The 5298-nt window shown below is 35.8% G+C and overlaps 1 long non-coding RNA gene across 2 annotated transcripts; it reads left to right on the top strand.

The window, feature by feature from the left end:
- The first annotated feature begins 1053 nt into the window (after positions 1–1053).
- LOC136840319 (uncharacterized) lies at positions 1054–4338 on the top strand. Of its 2 annotated transcripts, none has more exons than XR_010853586.1 (3): positions 1054–1227; positions 2414–2659; positions 3754–4338. It is a non-coding gene; the product is annotated as an uncharacterized lncRNA (long non-coding RNA). The 2 variants fall into 2 exon arrangements; XR_010853587.1 differs by having other exon boundaries at positions 1065–1122.
- The last annotated feature ends 960 nt before the right edge of the window (positions 4339–5298 follow it).

Here is a 5298-nt window from a genome sequence, read left to right on the forward strand (position 1 = left end):
GGATTAATGATTGATTTGATTGGATTAATGATTGATTAGATTGATTAGTGATAGAGGGAAAGGATTTCATGGGATTAATATGAGCTATGGATTAATAATTGATCAGTGATAGAAAGTGATTTTTGGATTCATTTGTGTTGATTTGATTAGTGATGGAGATGGGGGGGAAAGGATTTTATTGTTGGATTAATTATTAGTGCTCTGGATCAGATTGATAGAGATGGTGATTGGGGATTTTCAGTGATAGAGATGGGATCAATTAAGAGTGTTGGATTAATGACTGATTAGTGATCGAGGGAAGGGATTTTTATTGGATTAATATGAGTTACGTTCACATACAGTGAATCAAGTGTAGGATTACTGAACTACTGATAATCACAGACGCGCTGAAAAAGATTTCATCTAAATTATGAAAGGGTTAGAGAGAGAGAGAGAGAGAGAGAGAGAGAGAGAGAGAGAGAGAGAGAGAGAGAGGAGAGTGAATTTTTATCTCTGTTTCATAAACATATGAATGTATTCTGGGAAGAGTCCTTCCAAGCGAAGAGGTTTTTCCAGAATGACTTTTCTTTTGAAAGCGGAATAAAGGAGGACGTCGGGGCTGTTAAGATGTAAGAGTTATTATATACGAAAGGGTTTCTATTCATAGAAGATGTTTAGACATGTATATGTATACATATATGTGTATATGTATGTATATATGCATATATATATAAACATATATATGTAGAGAGAGAGAGAGAGAGAGAGAGAGAGAGAGAGTCAGCCTTTGCCTATTTTTTGACTGATAAATATATAAAAAAAACAAATAGCTAAGTAGATAAATCAATAAATAGAAAAATGATAAATGAAGACGAGGATTTTTCTATCAATTGATCCTCACAACGCTTCTCTCTTTATTTATTATATAATAACATTTCTCTCTCTCTCTCTCTCTCTCTCTCTCTCTCTCTCTCTCTCTCTCTCTTGAAACTACTTGTCTTACTGACCTGACTACTGAGTAGTTGTTTATCGCCACTGCTTGTTAAGAGAAGGTTACTTCGGATTGCCCAGAAACGTTTAAGGGTAGTTTGGGGCCGGCTTTCTTGACGAGCGGTTATTCACTTACTCTGTGTGGCGTCTTCGGTACGTGAAGCATTTTTGGAAGATTATTTTTTGTTTCTTTAAAGTTTTCTGTCAATTGTGTTCCTTGAACGTCGATTGCTTAACGCTGCGTGTGGGTTTTGTTGGGTAAGTAATGGAGTTTGTTTCTTGTGACTTTGTGTTCCTTAGTGTTCCTTGAAGGTGGAATTCTTAAAGCTGTGTTGAAGATTTTCTTGTTTTTTTGGGGTTTCTTTTTCGACTAATGTTACCAAGTGCTACTTTTTCAACGTTTATTGATGATTTTCTTTTGATTTTCTTTTGTTTTGTTTCGTGTTTCTTTTTTGGCTGTTACTTAAGTGTTCCTTGAACGTCGATTTCTGTAAGCTGTGTTTAGGATTTTGTGTATATTGGATTTTTTTTTTTTTACTTGTTACTTCGTTCTTCCTTTTCAACTTGTTACTGTACTGTTCCTTGAACTGTTCCTTGAACGTCGATTCGTTGTGTTGTCTTGGGTGTGTATTGAGTTTTTCTTGAAGCTTGTTGTTTAAGCGTTCCTTGAACGTTGGTTTCTTGAGGCTGTGGTGTGGAATTCTTGGGTATGGAGTTTGTTCCTTTTATTGTTCCTTACTAGCTACTTGTTCCTTGAACCTTGATTTCACGAGTCTAATATCGTGGGTATTGCAATGGAGTGATATTAAGTGGTTTGAAGTTTTAATTGTACTTGTTCGTGTATGTAAGTGTATCAAGTATGGTAATCTTGTGTATATATATGTTTACATGTTTGGTAATGCATCTAATGCTGTTTAATTTAACTGAATATATATTCCGTATATGTAGATAACAAATAGCTTCTCAGTACTTTTCACATAAAATGTTCTCTGGAATTTCTAACAAAAATTCTTAAGTGTGACTTGTTAAATTGTGCACTTTGAATCCAGTAGTAAGTGTTGTATTTCATGTTACTTTAGACTTCCCTTCAATATTTGAATAAAATTTACGTAAAATTCTTTATAGTTTTAACAAAGTATAACTTGTTACATATTGTGCTCTCGCATCCATTGATTTCAAGAAATCGGGTGTTACTGGACTTAACTTCAGTATTATTTGACTATAATTCAGTTTTTTTCTGCATGCATTTCGTGTAAGATTTTTCAGTGCTTTTGATGTGTAATTTTCACTCTAATTCAATTTTGAATATAACCAAAATTTTACTTTAAATATTACTCATTAGATTGTGCTTGAACTCCAGTTTTGCAAAGTGTTGGATCTTAAGTTACTCAAGATCCTTCTTTTTATTTGTCGAAATTCTTTGCTGAAATTAGACGTCTTTCAGATTCCATTAAGAACCACAACTTTAATGGATCGCTAGACTTCCGGATGTACTCCTTCAATCCTTAGGATATCAACTTCAGGATATTTGCCTTAAAATAGGATGGATTTTAGCCCACTGAGGTGATCTAGCCTAAAGGATTTCCAAACAACGTTTTAACGTCTCAATTCAAATGGAGGACCAAGATGGCGGTCGAAGATGGTAACTTTTTTCTACGGAGGACTAAAAATGGTTTGTCGTTGCCCGATGGTAAGTCCGAAGCTTCGAGTTTCTTTCCCTTTCTGAACCTACTTCTTGCAAGCTTATCCTCCCCCTCGTCAGGGGCGGGGCCCCTGGCGTGGGGGAGGAGTCCTCTTTGGCGTACGGTAGACTTTTTTTAGTCTACTGTAGTGTACGTCGAAGGGGGAGCTTGCACCTTCTTTTACTTTGTCTTAAGCAGTCAATGGGGAGTTTTAATTATACTTAGACCGTTAAAGAGTTCTGGATTTCAAGTTTCAGTAAAACTTAACGTTTGTGGATTAACTTTAATTTCTTTTGGCGTTTAACTTGGGGTTTAACTTTATTATCCTTCAGTATTTGAAATCATTAAATATCAGTATTTGAAATCATAATGATTAAAATTTTAAGTATCGTCAGACCTAATTATACGGTTTAGTTTTTTGAAAATTATAATTTTACAACGTCGGGCTTCTGGTAGTTAAGTATGGAAGTATGTAAGTGTTGAAGATTAAGATTAACTGTTAACATTTAGGGCTTTGCATTATCGTAATAATAAACTGTCTTTAGCCTTACAGTAAACCCATAACAAGTTACTTGCCAAAATATTAAATTCGATATTTAGCCTTACGGTAAAGTTACATATCAATATTAAATTCGATTTTTACCATTACAGGGAACCCATGAGGCTGTCAAAATATGAAGGTTCAACTTTTGGCCTTAAAATTACTGTTACATCAAAATATTAAATTCACTTTTAGCCTTACAGTAAACTCATAAGTTAACATAGTAGCATTCATGGGTTAGTTTTTGTCAGTGGAGACGTGTCTGAAGAGTTTATTTTTAGTTTTTCTTTGATATGGGAATAAAATTAACTTTTTTCAAGTTTTGCTTTGACATGGGATGAATTATTTTTCGAGTTTTGCTTTGATATGGGTATAAAGTTAGCTCATTTTGAGATGAAATTTTGATTTAAAATTTTTTAAAGATTCTTAAGGCTTCGTTTGCATTAATTATCATTTTGATCCATAAGTAAATCATTTCAAACCTAACGTTTGTCCTAAATCAATCGGGACTTAACTTTTTAGTGAAGCATTAGCATTCTTTCTGTCGCTATAAATTTTCAGCAGGTACAGTGACGTGGAACCGAGTATAAGGGCTGCTGGAACCGAGTATAAGGGCTGCTGGAACCGAGTAAGGGCTGCTGGAACCGAGTAAGGGCTGCTGGAACCGAGTAAGGGCTGCTGGAACCGAGTAAGGGCTGCTGGAACCGAGTAAGGGCTGCTGGAACCGAGTAAGGGCTGCTGGAACCGAGTATAAGGGCTGCTGGAACCGAGTATAAGGGCTGCTGGAACCGAGTATAAGGGCTGCTGGAACCGAGTATAAGGGCTGCTGGAACCGAGTATAAGGGCTGCTGGAACCGAGTATAAGGGCTGCTGGAACCGAGTATAAGGGCTGCTGGAACCGAGTATAAGGGCTGCTGGAACCTTGGAATTCCAACCAAGGCGGATTAGGAATGGCCTGCCTTCGAACGTCGCAATGCGTGATAATCCTGAAGATTTTCGAAAGATTTTGAAACTGTTGTTCAAAGACATCCGTTTATAAAGTTTCTTCTGGTGGCCCCAGAAACCTGTACTGAGGTGATTGTCTTGTTTGTTTCATTTTCTTAGAACGTTAATATTTTTTAATATACAATAAAATTCATTGTAAATTTTCCTATTTTCCTTTTTTCATCTGTCGGGAAATCTATCATGGAATTATGGGTTTTGATAGTTAATTAATTTAATAATTGTTCCTTTGTTAATTCTGTTGACACATCTAATAGAATTGTTTAGGCTGTTACTGGAGTTTGAGTACGAGGCAGTTTTAATAAAATTGTGGATTAGATAAGATTAGCCAGACACTTGACAGAATTGTAGGCAAAACTGTTCTAAACAGAACTAGTTTACAATGAAAAAATCAGAAATCTACTAGGAATGTTAAACCTATTGGTTCAGTGCCTAGAGAGAATGCTTATGAAATTTAATGTTACCCATTGCCCAAAATTAGTAGGCTACACTTTTAAATGGCATTGGGAGGTTGTTCAGTAGATAACTGGTTCCCTGAAATACAAGACACTGGGAAAAATTGTGAAAAATGGTAGATACTGCAGCTTTCAATTGCCGTACTACTGATTTTGCAGATAAATGAAACTCCTATTTACTCGTGGAAAGCATTGAATCCTTCTGAAACTTCAGTAACTAGTGGATTTTGTTTCATGAGCCCAATAGGTGGCAAATCTCGATTTCGAAAACGCTGCAGTTTAACATTTTAGGGTAGTACTGATCTTGGCCGTTAGTTATTGATCTTGAATGAAATAAGCCATGAATAGAATGAAATAAGCAAAGGTACTTATGTTCGTGCTGAGTTTTGTTTATCGAAGATAATTTGACGAAGCTCGCTCTTGGTTACTGTTCATAAAGTTCTGGCTATGCAAAGGATCAAAAGACTATTTGAGAAGTTAATGCTAGTTATTTGCGGTTTTAAAGTTTTGCTAGCTTTTGTCCATTCATAAGATTATTAAATCAGTTCGAGTAAGAAGTACCCCATTTAAATTTCTCTCTCTCTCTCTCTCTCTCTCTCTCTCTCTCTCTCTCTCTCTCTCTCTCTCTCCACATTTACAGTAAGACAGC

The sequence above is a fragment of the Macrobrachium rosenbergii genome, chromosome 7 (assembly GCF_040412425.1).
Source record: "Macrobrachium rosenbergii isolate ZJJX-2024 chromosome 7, ASM4041242v1, whole genome shotgun sequence".
Classification (NCBI taxonomy): domain Eukaryota; kingdom Metazoa; phylum Arthropoda; class Malacostraca; order Decapoda; family Palaemonidae; genus Macrobrachium; species Macrobrachium rosenbergii.